This window comes from Emys orbicularis (genome assembly GCF_028017835.1).
Source record: "Emys orbicularis isolate rEmyOrb1 chromosome 4 unlocalized genomic scaffold, rEmyOrb1.hap1 SUPER_4_unloc_1, whole genome shotgun sequence".
NCBI classification, from domain to species: domain Eukaryota; kingdom Metazoa; phylum Chordata; order Testudines; family Emydidae; genus Emys; species Emys orbicularis.
Genome location: NW_027045131.1, coordinates 157,521 through 183,078, shown reverse-complemented (window position 1 = coordinate 183,078; position 25,558 = coordinate 157,521). Strand labels below are relative to the sequence as shown.

The 25,558-nt window shown below is 53.8% G+C and overlaps 1 pseudogene; it reads right to left on the bottom strand.

Moving 5' to 3' along the window:
- Window positions 1–22,920, bottom strand: part of LOC135894781 (voltage-dependent L-type calcium channel subunit alpha-1S-like) — a 99,991-nt pseudogene extending 77,071 nt beyond the window's left edge.
- Window positions 22,921–25,558: the final 2,638 nt, after the last annotated feature.

Below are 25,558 nucleotides of genomic sequence, written 5' to 3'. Positions count from 1 at the left end.
GGGGATGGGAGTCAGGGCCGGCTCTAGGCACCAGCAAAACAAGCTGGTGCTTGGGGAGGCACATTTTTAGGGGCGGCATGGCCGGCGCCAGAATGCCGCCCCTAAAAATGTGCCCCAGCCACCCTAGCTCACCTCCGCTGCTGCTGCCGCTCGTGTGCCGCTTCTCCCCCTCCCTTCCAGGCTCTCAAACCTGGGAGGGAGGGGGAGACTCCGAGTGGCCGCGGCGCGGGCGCCGCTTCTCCCCCTCCCTCCTAGGCTTGAGAGCCTGGGGGGAGGAGGCAGGGAAGGGGCGGGGTTGAGGCGGGGCCGGGGGTGGGGTAATTAAAAAACGGGGTGGGGGTGGCCAAAATTGTTTTTGCCTTGGGCGGCAAAAATCCTAGAGCCGGCCCTGATGGGAGTGCAGGTGTCTGGGCTCTGGGGGGCCCCACACAACTCCTTCCAGCACCCCTCAACTGGAACTGGGTCATCATAGGGGTTTCTTTAATTCTCTACTCCTGGGAGAATCTTTTTTGCTGTTGTCTGTATTTTGTTGACATACTTGTTGACAGGTATTTTGAAATAAATTACCAAAATAATTTAAACTAAAGTGATTATATTGTGTCATTTTGACAAATAAAATATGCAGAATTTTTAAAATTTTGGCACAGAATTTTTAAAATTTCGGTGCAGAATCCCCCCAGAAGTAGCCTCTGTCTTCCTCCTGAGCCCGGCCCCCTCTGATCCATTCCACCGTGATCTTGTCCCTCTTTATTAAGTACAGTTGAATATGACATCTGAGCCCCACACCCCCACTCTGGCCAGTCCCCCCAGCTGGGTCCCTCACCCCCACTGCGGCCAGTCCCCCCAGCTGCCCCCAGCCCCACTGAGGCCAATTCTCCCATCTGGGCCCCTCACCTCCACTCTGGCCAGGCCCCCCAGCAGAGCCCCTTTCCCCCACTTCAGCCAGTTTCCCATCAGTGGGGCCCCTCGCTCCCATCGAAACCCAAACTGAGCCCTGGTTTTGCCCATGGCTGTGCTTGATGGGTTTGAGCTAGGGTGACCAGGTGTCCTGATTTTATAGGGACAGTCCCAATATTTGTGGCTATTACCCCCCACCCCCGTCCTGATTTTTCACACTTGCTGTCTGGTCACCCTAATTCCAGCTCCCTTTGTGTTGTGAGCCCCTCTTGCCACTCGTGGCAGGAAACTGAGGTTTGGCAAACCAGGGGAAGGGGAGAGAACTCTAAACTCCATTTGGGCAGAGAGGATGCTGCCCCCCTCCTCTCCTGCCTTCGTCCAGAGGCTTTGCTGTCTGGCGCTTCAGCTGACTCAGCGCAGCTGCCTGCGGCCATCAGGGCCCAGAATAGTTGCTGCGTTTTGCACCGGGCACAGCAGTGCCGGCCGCCTGTCCATCACCCCAGCTGACGCTAATCACTGCCTGTTGCTGGGGCCTCTTCCAGGTCAGGATTTAAATACTTTAGAACCAGCCAGATATGGGGGGGGGGGGTATTTATATTGATGTTTTTACATTCACACCCCACAATAACAGGGCAGGGAGATTCCCCACTTTCAGTTTGCTCTGGGGGCCGCTGAAATCCTGACCCCACCTGGAATTACACCCTGAATGCTCTTCGGGGCCAGACTCTAAGACAGATGCCCATCTCCTGCTGCCATCAATAGGGGTGCATGCCAGGTTTGGCCCACACATATTTTGCTATGTATTCATTTGACTGGTAGATTAGAAAATGCCAGAACTGAAAGAGCGAATTCACCCTAATAGAGGATGGGACCCAGGATTGAAATCTCCCGCCTCTAGGTGCTGTGCAAGAAATCAGACCAAAGCCCACGTAGCTCCCTTTTCACCCCCACACAGACAGCGAACATGCCAGGTATCACTTTATAGCTAGAAGCCCCATTCCATATTGTGACCCGAGAACCTGTTAATGCCAACCAACAAGGAGGTACAGAGGGGTACAGGTGTACCCTGAGGCCAGTATGCACCTTCTCATTCACCCAAGAATGTCATGAGAGGTCTCCACTGAAAGCCGGTGTCACATTGGTTATTGATATCATTGTGAGATGTATGTACTGATATTATGTAAGGAGTTAGAATCATAGAATCATCGAGTATCAGGGTTGGAAGGGACCTCAGGAGGTCATCTAGTCCAACCCCCTGCTCAAAGCAGGACCAAAGTATATATACTGAAAACATGGTCTTATAGAATGGATTAAGGTGTGGTGGAAATCTATGAAGTCTGGGCTACAAACTTAAAACTGCCTTCACCAAACAAGGGCACTCCACCAGAGAAACAGATCACATCAAGGAACTGGAACCCATATCATTGGACATCATCGAACAGTTACAACCTATACTCGATTGGGACCACATCCTGAAAGAGCTTTCCTGAACTCTCTCTTCTGGCCTTCAAACAACCCCCCATCCTCTCCAAACTCATCATCAGAAGCAAGCTCCCCACAGACCAGGACACACCGACTCAAAGTGGCACCAGAACTGCCAGAACAACAGATGTAAAACCTGCAGACATAGGTCCACTGCTGCGATGACCAACACCCCACACAACACACCTTTCAAGATCCATGGGTCCTACACATGCCTATCACAACAAGTGGTGTACCTCACCCAGTGCACTAAGTGCCCAACAACAACTATGTGGGTGAAACCAAACAATCACTACACTCTCGAATGAACTTGCACAGTAAAATGATAAAAAACAAAAACACCCAATCACCTGCGGGCGAACACTTTTCACCAAACGACCACTCCGTATCTGGCCTCTCAGTTGTTGACCTCAAAGGAAACCTGCACGACGCTTTCAAAAGACGAGCCTGGGGGTACGTTAAGTCTTGTTAAGACGTGATATATCAATCCCCAAACGCGCTCCCCGTCGATTCCGGAACTCCACCGGAGTGAGCGGCGGTAGTGGAGTCGACGGGGGAGCCACGGCCGTCGATCCCGCGCCGTGAGGACGGGGGGTAAGTTGGAATAAGATATGTCGACTTCAGCTACGGTATTCCTGTAGCTGAAGTTGCATATCTTACATCGACACCCCCCCCCCCAGTGTAGACCAGGCCTGGGAGCTTAAATTCATAACGTTGCTAGACACCAAAAATCACCATCTTAATAAGAGGCCCTGGGGTTTTTTTGCCTTCCTCTGCAGCGTGGGGCATGGGTCACTTGCTGGAAGATTGTCTGCATCTTGAAGTCTTTAAACCATGATTTGAGGACTTCAGTGGCTCAGACACAGGTTTGATACAGGAGTGGGTGGGTGAGATTCTGTGGCCTGCGTTGTGCAGGAGGTCAGACTAGATGATCATAATGGTCCCTTCTGACCTTAAAGTCTTTGATTCTATGACACTGGATTTATGGCTTATTACAACAATCTGTAACCCACTAACCCCCTTTGTTTGTCCCATGACTGCAGAGGTGGTAACGGGCCACTTCACCTTGAATGGTCCCTTAGAATATGTGCGAGACTAGGTGGGGTGAATGTGTTAACTACTTATGCTAAACCATCTGTTCCACCTTGTATTTAGTACAGAGCACCTTTCCCAGACCCGAAGAAGAGCTCTGTGTAGCGCCAAAGCTTGTCTCTCTCGCCAACAGATGTTGGTCCAATAAAAGATATTCCCTCACCCGCCTTGTCTCTATAGTCTTTTTAAGCAGAGCAGAGTCCCCTCCCCGGCTCTGCTTTTTACAAGTCTCTTTGGGTCTGTACCACAGCCCATACACTCCATGTAGCAAGGAAGTACTGTCTTATAGACCAACACTGGCTAGCCATGTGGCACATGTTTGTCTCATAGCTGTCCAGTAGGCCACCCCTCCTACTGCCAGTGGACTACTATCCCCTCTGCCACAGCATTCACGCTGGCAACACACAGGGGACAAGGCAGGGAGGTAGGTGACACTGCAGGCATTGGGGTTTCCAGGGTAGGATGTATGCAGGGAATTGCTCAGACATGGGCCATGGCCCAGTTAAATCTGGCAGCCAGAGTGCTGACCTGCAGGATCCAGACATGCATAGATAGGATAGACCCTCACACCTCTGATACCCATTCGTCCTACGTGTCAAGTACACATGTAAGCATCCCTCCTGCCAGGCCAACACGCCCCCTGGGTGTGTGAGTCACACCAACCTGCCAGTCTGTGCCAGGCACCTCAGCTCAAAATGCCCCTCTAGCAGTGACGGCAGTTCAGATATTGGGGAGGGGTGTAAATTCCGGTCCCCGCTCATCCCACCCCCTCCTCCTGCAGGGACCCTGGGTCTCCCTCGGCCGGGAAGTCTCCCCACTTTCTGACCCACACAGTGTATGAGCCAGTGCTGCCAGGGGTCAAGTTCTTGGTGGACTCCCCTGTGTTCCACGGCACAGCAACAGACGCCCTGTGTGCCAGGTCACAACGCCATCTGTCAGTACAGGGGGGCGGCAGGCCACGTCAGTGAATGGCATTGCAACCCCCAGGTTGCCCAAGGGCATCCAGCAGCGCAGTGGCAGAGCTGGGATAGGATAGGAGCGTCTGTGGACAGCATGGTCCTGTGCTCCTTACTCAGCCCACTGTCAATCAGGTGTGACACCAATTTACGCCGGTGTGAATGGGGAGCGAGAGGAGAACCAGGCCCTGGCATCTTTTCCTGGAGCCTCAGCACCCAGAGCTGGGAGGGGTCTCACATGCAAAGCTAAGGCAGGCCCTGGAGGGGAGACCTGCAGGGACTTTACAGAATCAAGATAAAGAGAGGGCCCCTCAGCCCAGCTGTAGGGGGCCAGTGGCCCACAGCGGACAGAGTGGTTGAGAAGATGGGCCACTGCGTTTCCCAGCTATGCCCTCCAGCCCTGCTCACGTCCATGCAGAGTGCTGCTGCAGAGATCACCTCCTAGCCCAGAGGTGGGCAAACTACAGCCCATAGGCCACATCGGCCTGCGGGACCGGCCTGCCCGGCCCCAAGCTCCTGGCCCGGGAGGCTAGCCCCCGGCCCCTCCCCCGCTGTCCCCCCTCTCCCGCAGCCTCAGCGTGCTGCGCTGCCAGCGCTCTGGCCCGCCGCTCCAGCCGGGCAGCACGGTGGCATGGCTGCAAGCTCCTGCCGCTCTGAGCGGCGTGGTAAGGGGGCTGGGGGGAGGGGGAAGTTGGATAGAAGTCGGGGCAGTCAGGGGACAGGGAGCAGGGGGGTTGGATAGGGGTTGGGGTACCGGGGGGGTGGTTAGGATGGGGGGTCCTGGAAGGGGGCAGTCAGTGGACAAGGAGCAGGGGGGCTTGGATGAGTCGGGGGTTCTGAGGACGGCAGTCAGGGGGCAGGAAGTGGGACGGGGCGGATGGGGCAGGGGCCAGGCTGTTTGGGGAGTCACAGCCTTCCCTACCCGGCCCTCCATAAAGTTTCGCAACCCCGATGTTGCCCTCGGGCCAAAAAGTTTGCCCACCCCTGTCCTAGCTCGTCATTTGGGCCATCTTGCCCCTCTCTTTGCCTCCCTCGTCTCTACTGCATCGTAGGTAAGCTAACTGTCTTCATTGGCAACGGCCCCAGGGCCTCTCCCCACCCTCCCTCTCACCCACTCCCGAGATTCCAGACGGCGACTCCTGCCTCCGACTGGACCATGACGGTAGGGTGACCAGACAGCAAATGTGAAAAATCGGGACGGGGTGGGGGTAATAGGAGCCTATATGTAAGGGGACTGTTGCCCCCTTACTAACACTCAGTGGGGGTGTTTTGGTTGGCTAGCTCCCAGCACTAAAAGGGGAAGGGTCGATGGCAAATCAGGAGCCTGAGACTGACAGTCCCCAGGAACAATGGGGAGAGGCCAATGCTCCAGATCAGCCTGATTGACAGGGCGGGCAGGCTAATCAGAGAGTCAGGAGGCCGGGGGGGTCCCGTCCTCCGTGTGAACTGGAATGGCCTGAGTCAGACAGAGTGGGGCCGAGCTAAGGAGAGAGCAGGGGCCCAGGCTAAGCTGCTGGAAGCAGAGCTGCAGCCCAAAAGCCAGAGGGGCCAGAAAGCAGGTCAGAGCTGGGAGCAGAGTCACAGAAGCAGACCTGTCCTGGGGGCAGAGCTGTAGCAACCAGAGCCAGAGAGGCAGCCCAGGGAGCTGAAGGCAGAGCAGCAGCAGCGTGGAGCTGGGTGCGGTGAGCAGGACCCTGGGCAGCAGGCCCAGTGCAGGGAGACCTCAGCCAAGAGGCTCTGCAGGCCAGACTTGCAATGGGTTCTGGGTCATAGAATATGAGGGTTGGAAGGGACCTCAGGAGGTCATCTAGTCCAACCCCCTGCTCAAAGCAGGACCAATCCCCAAACAGATTTTTGCCCTAGTTCCCTAAATGGCCCCCTCAAGGATTGAACTCACAACTCTGTGTTTAGCAGGTCAATGCTCAAACCACTGAGCTATCCCTCCCCTGAAGGGGGATCGTAACCCTGTCAGGGCGGGGGCGACGCTGGGAAAAAGTGTCCTGCCACCTAGAGCCTGAGAGCGTGTGGCCACCGCCAGAGCAAGTGTCCGACCCGCAGCGTCCCTGCAGCACAGCCCGGGCCTGAGAAGGAGACCTGGGACCTACAAGGAACAGACTGTGACCTGCCCTGACGTTCCAGAGACACTGTTTGTGATGTTCCCTGCCACAGAGCAGGGTGATGTGTTTCCTTTAACCTTTCCCATTTTTCCTTATTCTTTTTTAAAATTAATTGTTAATTAAACAACTTGTATTTGCTTTAAATTGTATGAAATGATCAGTGGGTCAGGGAGGTGCCCAGAGCAGAGAGAGTACCCCGGAGTGGGGACACCCTAGCCCCTGGCCTGGGTGACCACAGCAGGGTTGGGGGTCGAGCCCCCCAGGAATCCTGGGCCCAGCCTTGTTGGGGTTTACGAGGACTCTGCCAGACAGGAGAGTGGAAGGGGAGTCCTCAAGGGCAGGGAGGCCTCTGGGTAAAGGAAGTGGGAGCGAGGACTCAGATCCTTTCGCTAGCCCACTTCACCGGGGTAGTGCAGAAGCCAGGAAAGTTCCCCACAATAGCGGGACCATTCCCCCACTTACATATATAAGAAAAGACCCCCAAAAATTGGGACTGTCCCTATAAAATCGGGACATCTGGTCACCCTACATGACGGCAGCCTCCATCGCCCTCCTGTTACGTTTTCTAACAAGCCCCTTTCTGCTTTCCTCTCCCGCTGGGGCGGAGCTCCCTGTAAACACCCGCAAAGCTCCCTCTTCTCCTTCATGTCCCTCCGCAACACTCTCTTTTGCCAGGATGCCTGCGAACAAACCTAACAGCTTAAACTGTCAGCTCTCCGGGGCACGGACTGCAGCTCCTGGTCTGGCATTGCCAAGGGGCCGTGGGCGATGGGAACGGGGACTCCCTCGCCAGCCAGGGCAGAGCTGGCTCACTATACAGGCTCTGCTCCCAGCTCCCCAGGGCCCGGCATGGGGGGGATGTGGAGCATGTCGGGGAGTGACCCAAAAGCACTGCACTACAGCTATTCTCTGCTTCCCTGGGCCCATAGGGAGGCACTAGGAGCAGAATGCAAGTCCACAGAGCCCTGAGATTGCTCTAAGTTCCACTGCGGGCTGGGGTGGCGCCTGAGAACACAGCGGGTTTCAATCCCCCTGCTCCCAGTGCAGGAACGGACGCACCAGGCATTAGGTCCAGAGCACGTGGCGGACGTTTTTCCAACGGTGCCCAGGAGGCAGGAACCCAGGGGGAGTATTTCCAACCCAGACAGCCTCTCGATGCTAGGAGACCCCGGCTGGAAGGCTGCCTGTTCGAACGGCTCCCTACGCAGATCACGGGGGATCTCGGCGAGGAATGCGTACAGGGGAACACATAGGAAAGAGCTGAGGACCAGTTCCTGGCTTGTACACTCAGCTTTCCCCAGAGCTCCGGCCCCCTCATCCACTGCTCCTCTCCTCCCATAAACAAGTGACGGGGCCTTGCTTGATGAATCCCAGGGCTCCTGAGACAGGCTGCAAAGCAGCAATAACTCTCCCTGGGAGCTGAGCGAGTGGAGGTGCCACTTCCGATAAGGAGCCTTTCCCTTTATGGACTCCTTAGCTCCCAGTCATAAACCTTGCCGCTTTTTCTCCGTCAGGGCTGGCCTCTGTAACCCTGTCAGCGGGGCCTTAACTCTGGGACCTACACGGGACCCCCAGCCATAACTTAGCTGCCCGCTCAGATCCCCGAGGTAGGCTGCAGGACTGTCAGCTACCAGTTATTTATTCACTTTAAAAGCAACAATAGCAGCCCCTGCACATGCCCCTGGCTCTGACACTCTATCATCTCCGGGGAGGTCTGAGCAGGCAGAGGAGCGTGTGGATTCCTTTTCTTGTTTCAAGGTTCATGGGACTCTAGCAGCTGGATTGAGATCTCCGGGGATTTCGCTCTTTTGTATCCACACAGCAGGTGCAGCAAGTGTGTGTGTGTGTGTGAGACCACTGCCCTCTACTGGATGCAATCACAACTGCTCAACTGTGTGCCCAAGCCCCTACTCTGCTTACAGCTAATGGAGATTTTCGTTTTGCTCTGAAAGTAGGGGCCTGGGCTTTCTGGAGCAAGATGATCTGAATTAGGAGCCCACCGTCACTATGAAATTCTAAGCGCTCACGGTGTGAAACAGAGGGACAACTATGCAGTTCTTAAGTGGCCAAACTGAGGGGGGCACAGAGGAACATTTGGGGGGGGCACAGCACAGAGCGCAGGGGGGGGGAATGCCACCCCGCCCCGCTCTGCCCCCAGCTCCACTTTGGCTCCAATCCCAGCCCCAGCTGAAGGTCGGGCCCCAGCCATGGCTCTGCTCCCGGCTGCAGCCCCAGCTCCGGCCCCGGCCTCAGCTCCAGTTCTCAGGGGCGGGATGTGGACAGGTTCCACTATGGGTAAGGGGGGGCAGGATGGAAAAAGTTGCGGAACCACTGATCTAAAAGACCGTCAAGCAGGGTTTTCCCCTAGAAAAGGCTCTAGAGCTAAAGCGAATATGGGAAATGGTTCAAATGAAAGCCTTACAAGATGGTTGCTAGAATAGGAGTCGTGACCAGGAACTTGACATGAGCCTCTGGCCCACACAGACTGGTTACAAGCTTCACCACCAGCCTTCATTTAAAATGAATTACTCACAAGCCCCCACCTAAGGGATAGCCCCCCCCCCCATAAATTAGCACCACGGGGGCAGAGGGTTGTACTGGGGGCTGTTTGTCGGGGGGGGGGGAAGAGACAGAGAGGAGCAGAATGAGAGACAAGAAAGAGAGGGATGCTGAGCAAAGAGCCGGCAAACCCCAAACCCCTCATTCCCAGCTCCACCCCAGAGCCCTCACCACCCCCTGCACCCCAACCCCCTGGAAAAAGCCTAGAGAGGGCTTGTGGGGCGCTGGCTGAATGGGTGCTATGAGTGAGGCCACTTTGGTGCCTCCTGTGTTCAGGGACGCAGGACTTTACAAGGAAGGGACAAACACACAAGACTGCATAGATTGAAGATAATCTCAGATTCCATCATCAATTTATGCTCTCAACTGGACAACCCGCAGGGCCCCAGAATTTCAGTAGCTGCTCGGGTCAAAGGGGATAACGGAGTGGTTTAGTGCTGTTAACAGTCAACAGAGATGTTTTATTAACAGAATCATAGAAGATTTGGGTTGGGAGAGACCTCAGGCGGTCATCTAGTCCAACCCGCTGCTCAAAGCAGGACCAACCCCAACTAAATCATCCCAGCCAGGGCTTTGTCAAGCCTGGCCTTAAAAATCTCCAAGGATGGAGATTCCACCACCTCCCTAGGTAACCCATTCCAGTGCTTCACCACCCTCCTTGTGAAACAGTGTTTCCTAATATCCAACCTAGACCTCCCCCACTGCAACGTGAGACCATTGTACCTTGTTTTGTCATCTGCCACCATCAAGAACAACCGAGCTCCATCCTCTTTGGAACCCCCCTTCAGGTAGTTGAAGGCTGCTATCAAATCCCCCCTCACTCTTCTCTTCTGCAGACTAAATAAGCCCAGTTCCCTCAGCCTCTCCTCATAAGTCATGTGCCCCAGCCCCCTAATTATTTCAGCCCCCTAAACAGCTTCTTACTTGTGGGGCCAGCCACTCCCATCCCAACGCAACAGGGAGCAGAGACCTGTATCTTGGTGTTGTGGGTCCCAGCTTCCCTTCCTGCTTATGGACTCAGAGGCTCAGGTGCAAATTTCACGACTACATAACTGGAGATCATGCAGCTCACGTGCTGGTGGCTTGGAGGGTGAAATTTCAGTGCCAGGCAGGCGCTAACATTCGTGGGCGAGGAGCTCAGCCCCTTCATGCTGCCTCGACTTGATGCCCCGGCTATTTTTAAAAGGTTAGTTTGGAACACAAGTGAAAGAAAAAGGTTTGCCTCGGGGGCTTTGCCGTGAGTGAGGCGGCGCCGGGCGGGTTTGTACAACACGAGGACGAGGCTGTCTCTTACCAGGCTGGAGTTGGAAGCGTTGGTATCATCGTTCGGCATGGGCAGGTAGACGGCCAACGCCACGCAGTTGGCAAAGATGGTCATCAGGATAATGATCTCGAAGGGTCTGTGGGTGGGCATTAAGGAGAAGCACAGAGCTGAGGCGCAGTCCCTGCATATGCACCAATTAATGGTAACCACCTCGTCAGCTGGTACAATGCCATGGCACCGGCCATATTTACACAGGAGAGGCCCAGGGATGGACTAGCCAGGGGGGCTGGGGGCACTGGCAGAGCTGGGGGGGACACCCAGGGCTGCAATAACACGGGGTGCGGTTGTCATCAGACCTGCCAACACTCCCACAGTTTCAGAGCCTCTTACAGATCTGGGGCACAGCCCATCAGTCTAAAGGGAAATCAGCCTCCGATTGGCTGCCTTCCCTACTGCCCCACCCCTTGGGGAAGGCTCCCCCTATCCTCTCCTGTGAACGGGGATGGGTTCCTGCCTCCGCTTCTCCCCATCTCCCTCCCACCCTAGGGTTGCCAACTTTCTACTCGCACAAAACCGAACAACCTTGCCCCACCTCCTGCCCCACCCCCTCCAAGGCCCCGCCCCTGCTCACTCCATCCCCCCTCCCTCTGTTGCTTGCTCTCCCCACCCTCACTCACTCGCTCATTTTCACCAGGCTGGGGCAGGGGGCTGGGGTGTGGGAGGGGGTGAGGGCTCCAGCTGGGGGTGCAAGTTCCAGGATGGGGCCAGAAATGAGAGGTTCAGGGTGTGGGAGGGGGCTCTGGGCTGGGGCAGGGGGTTGGGGTGCAGGGGGGGGTGAGGGCTCTGGGGTGGTGCTGGGAATGAGGGGTTTGGGGTTTAGGAGGCTGCTCCGTGCTGGCACTGAGGGGTTTTGAGGGCAGGAGGAGGATCAGGGCTGGAGCAGGGGGTTGGGGACGGGGAGTGGGTCAGGGGTGCAGGCTCCAGGCGGCACTTACCTTAAGCAGCTCCCAGAAGCTGTGGCATGCCCCCCTCCGACTCCTATGCGGAGGCACAACCAAGTGGCTCTGCATGCTGCCCTGTCTGCAGGCAACGCCCCCGCAGCTCCCATTGGCTGTGGTTCCCGGCCAATGGGAGCTGTGGGGGCGGCGCTTGGGGCAGGGGAAGCTTGAGGAGGGGGGATGAAGAACCTCTGCATAAGGAGCAGAGGGGCAAATGTGGGGCTGGGGGAGGGGCTCAGCAGTGAGGGGGAGCTGGGGAAGATTGGGCAGCTAGAGGAGCACAAGACTGATGGGGAGGCACAGAGCTGATGTGGGGAAATGTGGGAGCACATTAGTAAGTGCTGTGGGGCTGCTGTGACCCAGTGACCTCTTGATGCCAACTGGCACAGCAGGTGCAGGGGGTTTTACAGGGCTCTCCTGGGTCAGTTCTATGCACGTTAGTACTCCAGAAGACAGTCTCCAGCAACAGCCAGTAGCCCGCTGGTCATCACAATAATTTTGAAATGTATGCATGGATAATATTTAAGGAATTATGTCTCTATACTTAAAATTATGTTCTTAAAGCCTCGGGAGCTGTGGCAGGTAATCAGGAGGAGTGGCATTGTATGTCAATAATGAGGTAAAATGTAAAGAAATAATAAGTGATGGAATGGATAAGACGGAGTCTGTCTGGGCAATAATTACACTGGGTAAAAGAACTACTAGAGCCTCCCCTGAGATAGTGCTTGGGGTGTGCTATAGACCGCCAGGATCTAGCCTGGATGCGGACACAGAACTATTTAATGTTTTTAGGGAAGTAAAAACTAATAAGAACTGTGTAATCATGGGGGACTTTAACTTCCCAGATATAGATTGGGGAACAAATGCTAGTAACAATAATAGGGCTCAGATGTTCCTAGACGTGCTAGCAGATGAATTCCTCCATCAAGCAGTAACTGAACCGATGAGGGGGGATGCAATTTTAGATTTGGTTTTGGTGAGTAGTGAGGACCTCGTTGAGGAAATGGTTGTAGGGGACAACCTTGGCTCGAGTGACCATGAGCTAATTCAGTTTAAACTAAATGGAAGGATTAACAGAAATAAAACTGTGACTAAGGTTTACGATTTCAAAAAGGCCAACTTTAATAAATTAAGGCAACTACTTAGGGAAGTGCATTGGGCTAACATACCTAGGGATCTAAAGGCAGATGACGCCTGGGATTATTTCAAGTTGAAGTTGCACGAGCTGTCCGAGGCCTGTATCCCGAGAAAGGGAAAACGGTTAGTAGGCAGAAGATTTAGACCTAGCTGGATGAGCGGGCGTCTCAAAGGGGCGATTAAGAAAAAGCAGAAAGCGTACAAAGAATGGAAGAGGGGAGGGATCAGCAAGGAAACCTACCTTATTGAGGTCAGAGCATGTAGGGATACAGTGAGAAAGGCCAAAAGCCGTGTAGAGTTGGACCTTGCGAGGGGAATTAAATCCAATAGTAAGAGGTTTTATAGCCATATAAATAGGAAGAAAACAAAGAAAGAGGAAGTGGGACCGCTGAAGAATGTAGATGGAGTGGAGATTAAGGATAATCTAGGCATGGCACAATATCTAAATGAATATTTTGCATCGGTCTTTAATAAGGCTAATGAAGGGCTTAGAAATAGAGGGAGCAGGACAGAGGGGAATAAAGGAGGGGGGATTGACATTACAGCATCAGAGGTGGAAGCCAAACTTGACCAGCTAAACGGGACTAAATCAGGCGGACCGGATGATCTTCATCCTAGAATATTGAAGGAACTGGCACAAGAAATTGCAAGCCCCTTAGTGATAATTTTTAATGAATCTGTAAACTCGGGGGTGGTACCGTTGGACTGGAAAATAGCTAATGTGGTTCCTATTTTCAAGAAGGGGAAAAAAAGTGACCCGGGTAACTACAGGCCTGTTAGTTTAACATCTGTAGTATGCAAGGTCTTGGAAAAAATTTTGAAGGAGAAAGTAGTTAAGGACCTTGAGGTGAATGGCAATTGGGACAAATTACAACATGGGTTTACGAAAGGCAGATCGTGCCAAACCAACCTGATCTCCTTCTTTGAGAAAGTAACAGACCTTCTAGATAAAGGAAATGCGGTGGATCTAATATACCTTGATTTTAGTAAAGCGTTTGATACTGTACCGCATGAGGAATTATTGGTTAAATTGGAAAAAATGGGGATTGATATGAAAATCCAGAGGTGGATAAAGAACTGGTTAAAGGGTAGACTGCAGCAGGTAGTACTGAAAGGTGAACTGTCAGGTTGGAGGGAGGTCACCAGTGGGGTTCCTCAAGGTTCGGTCTTGGGTCCGATTTTATTTAATCTATTTATTACTGACCTCGGAACCGAATGTAGGACTGGGCTGATAAAGTTTGCGGATGACACAAAGTTGGGAGGTATTGCCAATTCGGAGAAGGATCGGGATATTCTGCAGGGAGACTTGGATGACCTTGTAAATTGGAGTAATAATAATAGGATGAGATTTAATAGTGAGAAGTGTAAGGTGATGCATTTAGGGATGACTAACAAGAATTTTAGTTATAAGCTGGGGACGCATAGGTTGGAAGTGACGGAGGAGGAGAAGGACCTCGGAGTCCTGGTTGATCGCAGGATGACTATGAGTCGGCAATGTGACGTGGCTGTGAAAAAAGCTAATGCGATCTTGGGATGCATTAGGCGAGGTATTTCTAGTAGGGACAAGGAGGTGCTGCTTCCGTTATACAAGGCGCTGGTGAGACCTCATTTGGAGTACTGTGTGCAGTTCTGGTCTCCTATGTTTAAAAAGGATGAACTCAAACTGGAACGGGTACAGAGAAGGGCCACTAGGATGATCCGAGGAATGGAAAACCTTTCCTATGAAAGGAGACTCGAGGAGCTCGGTTTGTTTAGCCTAACCAAAAGAAGGCTGAGGGGGGATATGATTGCTCTCTTTAAATATATCAGAGGGATAAATACCAGGGAGGGAGAGGAATTATTTCAGCTCAGTACTAATGTGGACACGAGAACAAATGGATATAAACTGGCCGTGGGGAAGTTTAGGCTTGAAATTAGACGAAGGTTTCTAACCGTCAGAGGGGTGAAATTTTGGAACAGCCTTCCGAGGGAAACGGTGGGGGCAAAAGACCTCCCTGGCTTCAAGATTAGGCTAGATAAGTTCATGGAGGGAATGGTTTGATGGGATAACGTGATTTTAGTCAATTAGGCAATAACGTGCGATCGCTGGTAAAATGAGGGTTCGGCTGGAGATTCTTGCCTGTATGCTCAGGGTTCTACTGATCGCCATATTTGGGGTCGGGAAGGAATTTTCCTCCAGGGTAGATTGGCAGAGGCCCTGGAGGTTTTTCGCCTTCCTCCGCAGCATGGGGCAGGGGTCGCAAGCTGGAGGATTCTCTGCGACTTGAAGTCTTTAAATCACGATCTGGAGACTTCAACAGCTGAGTTAAGGGAAAGTGGGTGGGTCAGCTTTTGTGGCCTGCATCATGCGGGAGGTCAGACTAGATGACCATAATGGTCCCTTCTGACCTTAAAGTCTATGAGTCTATGAGGGGACATATCTCAGACAGGTTCCTTTCGGGAAGGGGTTACAGACACTTATCTCCCCGTCTGGTCCTTGTCTGTATTGTGTACGGTCCCTTCACAGCAGGAGTCTAGCTTGTGGCTCAGTATGCAACTAATCTAGATTACAAAATTGACAAGAGACTGCAAAATCTACCAGTCCTCGCCTACAGACAGCCCCCCAACCTGAACCAAATACTCACCAGCAACCACACACCACACAACAAAAACACTAACCCAGGAACCAAACCCTGCTGCAAACCCCGGTGCCAACTCTGTCCACATATCTATTCATGGGACACCATCATAGGGACCTAACCACATCAGCCACACCATCCGGGGCTCGTTCACCTGCACATCTACCAATGTGATCTATGCCATCATGTGCCAGCAATGCCCCTCTGCCATGTACATTGGCCAAACTGGACAGTCTCTATGCAAAAGAATAAATGGACACAACTCTGACATCAGGAATTCATAACATTCAAAAACCAGTAGAACACTTCAATCTCTCTAGTCACTCAATAACAGACCTAAAAGTGGCAATTCTTCAACAAAAAAACTTCAAAAACAGACTCCAACGTGAAGCTGCAGAACTGGAATTAATTTGCAAACTGGACACCATCAGATTAGGCCTGAATAAAGACTGGGAGTGGTTGGGTCATTACAAAACCTAAACTTAATTTCCCCAATACTAATTTCTCCCTACTGTTACTCACACCTTCTTGTCAACTGTCTGTAATGGGCCACTCTCTCACCACTTCAAAAGTTATTTTCCCTCCCTTGGTATCCTGCTGTTAATTGATTTATCTCGTTAGACTGACCTCAGACTTGGCAAAGCAACCCCCATCCTTTCATGTATTTATACCTGCTCCTGTATTTTCCACTCCATGCATCCGATGAAGTGGGTTCTAGCCCACGAAAGCTTATGCCCAAATAAATGTGTTAGTCTCTAAGGTGCCCCAAGGACTCCTCATTGTTTTTGCTGATACAGGCTAACACGGCAACTACTCTGAAACCTACCAGGAGGAGCAATTAGCACCAGGGGGTCTGGGTTACGAATAAAGATCAAAGGACTGTTTTGAGATAGCCTGGGCTGCAAAAGAGACACTGGGGGCTCCTTTACTTAGGAGGCAAGCTGCCAGCATGACTTCTCTCATGAAACAAGGATCACAGGCTGTAAAAGGTTGGAAGGATTTTGGGGTGAGCATTGCTCTGTACGACATGAAAGTATCGAGTCTAGGTTCTAGAATGCACGCTCTGATTTTACGTTGTATGTAACCATTGGTTTCCAATACACGCCCCCCACAGCACGTCTCCCATGCTGGGCGACAAGACAGGCTGGATGACACAGCAGTTCAGACAATAGAGCTCCTCTGTTGCCCTGCTGTCAGGGGAGGAAGCGAGCGGAGCAGCGCAGAGACCCCCAGCCAGGACTGAAAGGAGGAGGAGAAAGACAAGCCCTAGCTGCAAGAGAGGTCACCCGGCTGCTGAGTGGCTCCTGCCCGCTAGATTATCCAAATAAAATCCGTGTCCCACCTGCTATTCGGATAACAGGGAGCGTCCTGTACGTGCTACACGATCTGCATCAAATAAACTGCTGCGTGTGTCCCTCTGGACACACCCAGTGTGTGCAAAGCAGGGCAGCGATCGGAGGTGGGACTGGGGAGCTGTGGGGGGTGTGGTGTACAGCTGCTTTGGGTGCAGCGAACCTGGGACCACTCAGTGAGCGATCAGCACACTCCAACCTCCCAGTGTCCTCTTGGCGTGTGCCAATTGCTAACCCTTCAGTGACAGCAGGACCTGCAGAGGCTGGGGTGCCAGTGGAGGTGAGGAGCTGACCCCCGGTGGGGAGAGACGAGGCTCCCACTAGCAAAGGGCAGGTGGTAGCAAGGTGCCTCCCAACCCCGGGTACCCATGTGAAGCGTCACGGCTGGGCACAGAGTTCATTCATTTGAATTTAGGGAGAGGCTGGAAGTGTCCCCACCCCCACGCCAGACAGTATTTCATGCACATTTGTCCAAGTTTGCGCAAATTCAAACTCTGCTGCTTTTTGGCCCCAAGGCGTTGCCAAGTCTGGGGGCTGCAGGTCAGGATTGAGGGGCAGTGGCAGAGCTGTGTTTGGGGGTCTGCCGGCTGGGATAGCAGAGGAGCTGGAGGTCAGGGCTGGGTGTGTGGGGTTTGTCTAGCACCTACCTGCCCCCTGTTTGGCCCAGGACTGCTCTCGGCTCCCTAGTAACAGAGACAGGAAAAGCAAAACAAAAGCAGGGTCTTGCACAAACATCTCCACTTGTTCCTCTGCCGCAGCAGGACCCAGAGCCCCGGGGAGCGGGGAGGGCTGGGAAATGATGCTCGCCGGGCAATTTTGCAAGGCAAACCAATCCAAATGCTCTCCAGCCATTTAACAGATCCAGTCACCCCTCTGCTCGACAGCCTGGGGGGATGGTGCTGGGGATTTGCTCCCCAGCGGCTGCCCATCCTGCGCCTGCTGTGTATGTGGAGGTGGATCGGAGATAGCGGGGGAGGCTGGGGGAAAGGGTGTCACAGGACACACAGCTCGTGTCCCTCTGTCATCCCACCCACGGAGCGTGCTGGGTTTGCTTTCATGGGGCCAAGCTGAGAACAAGGCGGCGAAGATTCAATCCAGGAGAAGCAGCGTGGCCTGGCTAGGGGATGAGGCAAAGGCCTAAGACACGTCAGCTGCTACAGACAGTGACAGCCGGAGAGGCCCAGCCATTGGGCTAAAGATCACATCACACTTGAGGTCACTGCGTGGCTGGAGACCATCCACAGTGATGACAGGCTGGGCCCCGACGGCCGGGAGGCCGCGCTGCTCCTGGGACACTCACACTGCAGGGGACATTAGCTGGTGCCTGATCCTCAGAGTGGGGCTCCCCGGGGCCGGGCTCCCCAACAAGGCATTCCTCCCCTCCCTGGAATAAACCTGGGCCCAACCCGAGTCTCTGCCTGCCAGGGCACCTGCCTGATGAGGGCTGTGGGGAGGGGGAGGGATTGATAGGAGTCAGCTTTCAATTACCGCGTGCTGGCCTGTCCTGCAGCAATTTCACACGCGCTCCTGCACCCGGGGGTAACTGCGTAAAGCATAAGCAACGCTGAGGACAAGGTCTGACACCCCCATCCTTAGTCCCTTCCCTCTGGGCTCCATTTATTATCCCAACAACCACAAACTCACCCCAGGAAAACAAAACTGCCCCAGCTGGGGCTTTCTACCCAGCCACAGCGCCTAGGGCCTCTCTCCAGCGGCTCCTGCAAGCAACTGTCCTTTGCTACAACATCTCTCTGCAGACCCCACCTCCCTGCCCCTCCTTAGAGTGAACTAAGCACCTGTCTCTCCTCAGCTAGGTCTTATTAGTGAACAGGGCCAGCTGGCCACAGGCCTGCAGCCCTTAATGGGGCAAGCTGCCCTGTTACACAGGCCAAATGAACACTTTAGATATCTTTGGTAAAGGAAGCCATGTATATCCGCGACGACGTCTTTCGACGACGAACCAACCCCTTCGCCCCGTGGATAAAATCTCCTGGCCGTTCAGCATCCGCCTGCTGCCTAGACCTGCCGTAATCAGCTGACAAGGAGGCCAATGGCTGCTAAAGATGATCCTCTGCTGCCTTAATTTTAGTCGCGTGCCCGAGGTGGACATGCTGGCAGTCTGTATATTTCACCCCACACTTCACTGTCAATCACCATCATCAGCCTCCCGTAGCCCTTCCATCCCAGGCTCTCGGGCCTTGAAAAACTCAAGTCCCTTCCCCACCATCTCGTTTCCCTCATTTGCTCCCTGGAAATAACGGTGCTGCCCTGCGTGGAGATCTGCAGAGGGAAAGCGCTCATGAGTTGTTACAGAGAACGAAACCCCCCCTTCCCTTGGGTTTTTCTCCCCTTCTCCAGAGGAGTTAAAGGAGGGACACAGGGATCGAGCGACCCGCCTGGAGTCACACCCAAAGTCAGCGGCAGAAATGGAAACTGAACCCAGGAACTCCTAGTCCCCTGCTTCGCCCACTGCATGCGCTGCCTTTTGTCCCGCAAGGATGGAAGGAGCCTGGGACTGTTCTCTGTGCCTCTGCCATTTGGGGATTTACTCTATGTAGTTCCCTCCCAGATACTCCCTAGAGAAGTATTACCTAGTGGTTGGAGCAGGGGCCTGGGAGCCAGGAGCTCTGTCCCTAATTCTGGTCCTAACCTGCTGCATGCTCGGGTCTTAACTCGTCTGTGGCTGAAGTGCCGAGGGGTGCCAGCCTGGCCCCTTTTGCTGGCAGGAAATGCAGCCAAGTTAAACCAATACAGCCGTTTGGGATCCTGTGGGGGCAGGGTTCCCTCCTGGCTTCTCTCCATTTATGACTCCGGTGAAGCCCTTTGAGAGCATCAGCTCAGCCCTGGCGGCAGCAGCAGCAGCATGCATCATAAACCTGTCTCTAGCTGCAGCCTAAATCACACCAGGCCTGGAAATTTGCTGGCTTTTATAGCCAGGTTCTCTGGGGCATGACAGGGAGCAAGCTCCACTGGGCACCGGATAAGCAACCTGCCTTCTGAGCATTGTGAAGCGAGGGTGGAGTCCAGGTGCCATGTATACCAGTAATGGGGCACATGTCCCCCCAGCGCCCCAACACTCCCAAACCCCACTCCGTACACCCCCAGCATGCTCACAAAGCACGCTTACAATTAACCCCCTACCAAGCAACCGGCCTGACCTTTGAGCAAATGCTACCTTGAGTGGCCAGAACTAGGCCACTTCCTCTCATTGCAACCCCAAAGCAGCAAACCAGGGGCACTGTGGGTATAAATAGTGCCCAGAGCATTGTGGGTATAGATAGAATCTGCTGCATTGTGGGTACCAGTGTAACCTGATGCAGAGGAATCTCTCTCTCACACTCATGCTATCCCCTACCCTGTTTGCAGTGACTGCTTCTTTGACCTTCCTGTTGGCACACCTGTCTCTTTCCTCCTTCCAATCTGTGTTCAGTAGCAGGTCCATTCGCTCTCATGGCTACAAGGGGTTCAGTGGTTACGGCAGTGACCTAGGAGTCGTAGGTTCTAGTCCCAGATGTGCCACTGATTTGCAGGCTGACCCTGAGCTAGTCACTTCTGCTTTCTGTGTCTCTTGTCCCATGTGTAGCTTGAGGGCACTACTTGTGTTACAGCTGCGGGGAGCAGTTGTGAGAATTAATTCATTAAATGTTTGTAAGGCAGTGAGAGAGCCTTGGGCAAAAGCAGCCTAGAGCGTTATTATTAAAAGGATACAAAAAACCCACCAGGTCCCAGAGCCCTTTGCATAGAGTAGGACTGGGATTGCTCACTCCCCACTGAAATGCTGCCACTTCTGGGGTAGAACACTGCCTGGCAGGGAGGGAGGGAGGAGGAGTCACTAACAGCTATTATGCAGGAAGGATTTTAGGGAGGCAGAGAGTGCAAAACTGGAGCGTACCCAAGACAAAGGCCCCACACGCCATTTCTTCCAAAAGGTACCACCGAGCCTTCAATGGCCACGCCCCACACTTTAGGTCTGATCCAGCAGCACGGGGCACCTGGCCGAGTGCCAGGCTTCAGGACTGAGTCCATGAGAGAAGCGCCACCTCGAAGAAGTGAGGTTTTTACCCACGAAAGCTTATGCCCAAATAAATCTGTTAGTCTTTAAGGTGCCACCAGACTCCTTGTTGTTTTTGTAGATACAGACTAACACGGCTACCCCCTGATACTTGACGCCACCTCTTGAGTCACTAACACCTCTTCCTGCTGCACCCGGGATGATCTCCCAGCCAAGCCGTGACTAGACCCAACATGCTTCATGTTCCATACCTGCAGCCCACAGTACAGGGACTCTGATGGCCAAACTGCCAGCATGTACCCACAGGACGACCCCCCCCCCCCTTGTTTCATTGATTTCTCCCAGAGTGAGATAGCGCCCTCAAGTCAAGAAAGGACCCAGACGACATGCCTGATGGCCAGAATGCAGCCTAGTACGCCTGGGTTGAATCTGGGCCCTTTGGGATCCTAAAAGCAACAGCCTCTGTCATTTGAGCTAATGAAGTAAGGTCCAGCTTGTTACATATTTAGTAATTGACACAGTTGGAGCCGGAATGCCGTTGACTGCCAATGAGATTTTGGCTCCTAAGTCCCTTTTGAAAATGATATGTAGGGTTCTGAGCACAGCAGTGCCTAAATACCTTCCCAATTCTGGGCCTCGGGCTATGAGCTGGAAGCAGCGGCATCCTCCTAAACACTTGTCACCGGTGTGGCTGCCTGTAGCACTCTCTGCAGGCCACGCCTGGCACTACAGGCACTCCCTGCCTCAGTTTCCTCCGAGGTGGTCCCCAACCCTCAGCCTTCCCCACCCAGGCTGGAGGTGGTGATGGGGCCCAGCCCTCCAGCCAAGTCTCTGACTAAAACTTCACCCCTTCCAAGGTAACAAGAATCCAAACACACAAAAGGTTCTTCCGCTCTCCATGGGCTCCTCTTCAGCCCCCCAGGGTTAGCTCCCAGCCCCTCTGGGCTGCCATTCCGTCATCCCTGCTGCAGGGTCCCGATCTGAGGCCAGAAGGGCCCATTGTGGCCATCTGGTCTGACCCTCTGTATCACACAGGGCCTGAACTCATTCCTCTTTGAGCTAGAGCTGGGCTTTTAGCAAAGCCGGGATCAGAGAGCGGGGAGCCTAGGGCAGTGATGGATGGAGAGGGAGAGGTGGAGGGGAAAGACAGAGAGATGGTGGTGGGGAGAGAGAATGAGGAAGAGATGGGGAGAATGAAGGAGAGAAAAAGGGAGAAGGAAAGAAAGAGGGAGAGAGAAGGGAATGGCGAAGGGAGCCATCCATCTGTGATGTCAGACAGCAGCTGCGGGCAGCCGGCGAGCGGCTGACTCCCTCTCTGAGCTATTCCAAGCAGCTCGCAGTGTCCCTCTCAGTCCCTTCCCCCCCCCACACACACTTTACTTTCCCGGTCTGACATTTTCTCCCCTACGCCCCGCTCCGGGCCACCTCCAGCTTTTTCTCTTTCCTGCCTCCTGATCAAAGTGCATCCTCTCCCCACCACACCCCGATCTCTGCCCCGGCTTCTCCAATCACCCGGCATCTTCCTGCCCCTGGCCCCTGCATTTCGGTTCTCTCCTCCTAGCCCTCTCCCCAAACTGGTTGATCCTCTCGCATTCCTTCCCCAAAATGGTTTCTGCCTTCCTTGGATTCCCGCCAGCACCATGTATATAACTTCCCTCCTGAAGTGAAAGCAACGTCTCTCCCGCTCGCCTGGCTGCACAACGCCCTGGAGAGGGGAACCCTTGGGATTATTTCCCATGGCCCCATCTTCGCTTGGTACCAAAGAGACTGAACAGAAACCGCAGTGTCCAAACTGCCTTGGTTTCTCTCACCCAAACAGCCCCCCTTCCACTGAACACATCAATTACCATCTCCGACCTCGTCCCAAGAAAACACAGGCCAGATCCTGATCTCCCTGACTCCGGCTTCATGCCACTGAGTGCAGCAGGATCACAGAACCGGGCCCCTCAGCTATATTTAGCCTTTCCTCAGCCTTCCCTGCTCTTTCGCATCACCGGCGAGATAGACGGTACAAACAGGCACTTCGTCAGCCGTCAGGAACAGGAAAACCAGATCGATCGCTCACCGAGTTTAAACCTGTCCACACCCACCAAACGGCCCCATTCTCTCCTGTGCCTTGGGCACGCACTTTCCTCTCGCTCGCCGCTGGGTCGAGGCATTCCCTCCACACGCTTTCTAATGCCTCCTTTGTGCTTTGCCGGGTGTCCGTCTCCCATGTTTCTAGACACCCCCACGCAGGTCCCGTCTCCCCTCCCCGCCTAGGTGGAAAGGATACTTCCATTCCACAATGCCGATGCAGGCTTTCCGCAGCGGGTGCTGAAGGGTTAAGCAGAACAGAGCCCTGGCTGGCCGGGGGGCTGCTGGTGGCACCGGTTTCTTTGGCTTTTCTTTCTGTTGCTTTTTCTTCTGATCATCCTGGGCAGAAGCAGGCTCCATGATCTTCCTTCCCTAGCTGCCTCCGCCAGTTCTTCTCCCCCCGTCCTCTCCTCCCACAGCTGAGACCCCCGTCCCCAGCCCGAAGCCCCTTCTGGTTCTCTTCTGCCGAGCCAGTCTCCTCGGTGCAGAGCGGGAGGCGGAGGGTGAGGGGGGGCTGGAAATCGCACTCACACATACACAAATGCACCAGGCATGAGTTTAAAATTAGACTCCGTCCCCGCTCTCTGGTGCTGTCAGAGTTCCTGAGACAGCAAAAGAAGCCCAGCAGCTGTTGCTTATCCCAACACCGGTAACTGCTTCCCAAGCTACGGCTCCAGGTTGGGAGTGGGGGTGAGGGACCCACTTCAAGAGGGAAATACTCGGCGAAAATCCCTCTTCAACCCACTTCAGCTCTCTCCCTGGCCCTCTTCCCCATCTCCCTCTGGCTTCTGAAGCAGCCCAAGGAATCATCAGGCTGTTTAAACAACACAAGCCGCCTGCTTTGTCCGACTGGGCCCAGGGTGCATCTAAAGAATGAAATATCAGTCCTCACTTGGGTTGGGTGACTGCTGCAGATAAATCCTACCTCATTTGCAAATGCATTTGCCTCTCCCTTCTGGTGTTCACTTTCCGGTAATCCTTCCGGCCAGTGCGTTTGTTAGGACAAACATTCCCCGTCAAAGCAAATGTTGTTACTAATCGGAATCAGGGAATGTATGGAAACCGCTCCGTGCTAGGCGCTGCACGTACATGAGCGACAATCCCTGTCCCAACAAGTGTAGAATCTAACCAGACACGAGTGGGAGGAAGTTAGAGTTCTGATCCCCACTTTGCAGAAGGGGAACAGAGCAGTGAGGGCCAGATCCTCAAAGGTATTTGGGCACCGAACTCCCACGGGGCTCAATGAGAATCAGGCACCTAACTGCCTTTGCGGATCTGGGTCAAAGTCCCAGTAGCAGAGCCAGGAATGGAACGCAGCTCTCCTGAGCCCCACGCCAGGGCGGGAACCCCGAGTGTCTCCTTCTGCATTGCAGAGTAGTCACAGAAAGCACGTGCCGAACTCGGAGCGTTTGCCCCTGGATCCTGACTGTAACTAGCAGGCACTTCTCCAAGGCCTGCCCAGCAAAGGGGGGTCAGCAGTGCCGTTAGCCTCATCCAGAGCGAGGAACACAGCCCATGTCTCCTGCTGCCTCCGCTCGGCTGCCAGGGAAATTCAGTGGTTAAGATCTGGAGCAGGCTCCCAAGGGAGGCTGTGGAATCCCTGTCACTGGAGATTTTAAAGAACAGGCTGGACACACACCTGGTCTAGGTTTACTGGTCCTGTCTCAGCACAGGGGGCTGCACTTGATGACTTCCCAAGGTCCCTTCCAGCCCCACATTTCGAGGATTCTACAGGGCTTGTTCTGGATTTCACCCCCTAAAAGGGTCTAGGACTGGCTAGCACCAACACCCAACATCTTGTCTTCCCCCTCTGTCGCATCGCTGCATTTTACACTGACTGATCTGCCTGCATGTCCCCTAGGGAAATGTCTACATACAAACAGTTAAATACTCCAGGAGATGTATTAGACTTTGCCCTGCTACAGGGGCCTTTACCCTGGATGTGTTTTACAAACATTACTAGATAATAATACCGAGCACCTACAGAGGCTTATATCTGCAGATGTCAAAGCTCTTTAGAAAGTTGGGTCAGACGTATTATCCTGTCACGGAGTGTGGGGGGACACAAGGCCCTGCACCCCCGGCTTCCTGCGATTCACCATGACTCTCAGCCAGCCAGTAAAGCAGAAGGTTTATTTAGATGACAGGAATACAGTCCAAGACATGTCTTGCAGGCACAGACAACAGGACCCCTCAGTTAGGTCCATCTTGGGGTCCCAGGGCACCCCAGCCCCCTTGGGAGGTCAGAGCCCCGTCTGCCTCCCAGCCATATCACCAGCCAGCTCTGAACTCTCTCTCTAGCCTTTGTTCAGTTTCCCGGGCAAAGGTGTCACCTGGCCTCTAACCCCTTCCTGGGTTCTCAGGTTACATGCTCAGATATCCTCCCTTGGCAAGTCTCCCATCCCCCAATGCAGACCGTCTTAGCCACACTCCCCTGTCAGCATTCAAAGACCACATTAAGAACAGTCCCAGTTCGTCACATATCCCCATTTCACAGGTGGGGAACCTGAGGCCTGGAGAGGCAACGTGCTCAGAGGCATGCAGCAAACTCACGGCAGAGCTGACAAAACAACCATATCTTGCGCTTTTAAACCCTGCTCTGCGAACACTTGACAAAGAAAGAACGTATCAGTGTCCCTATTTTACAAGCAGAGAAACTACAGGCCCACATGACGGGGGTACTGGCCCCACACCAGACAGCAGGCTAGGGACAGAACCCCCATTCCCTGCCTTGCAGCTGGAGGTGCTAACCACTCTGCCACCACCCTGCTATGGCTCATATAGGGTGACCAGACAGCAAATGTGAAAAATCGGGACAGGGGGTGGGGAGTAATAGGAGCCTATATAAGAAAAAGACCCCAAAATCGGGACTGTCCCTATAAAATCGGGACATCTGGTCACCCTAGGCTCATACCATCTCAGGATCATGTCATCTGCCATGGAACTGCCTGTCTTGGGAGCATCCCAATTTGAGGGCCAGCAACCCCAGTGCGACACA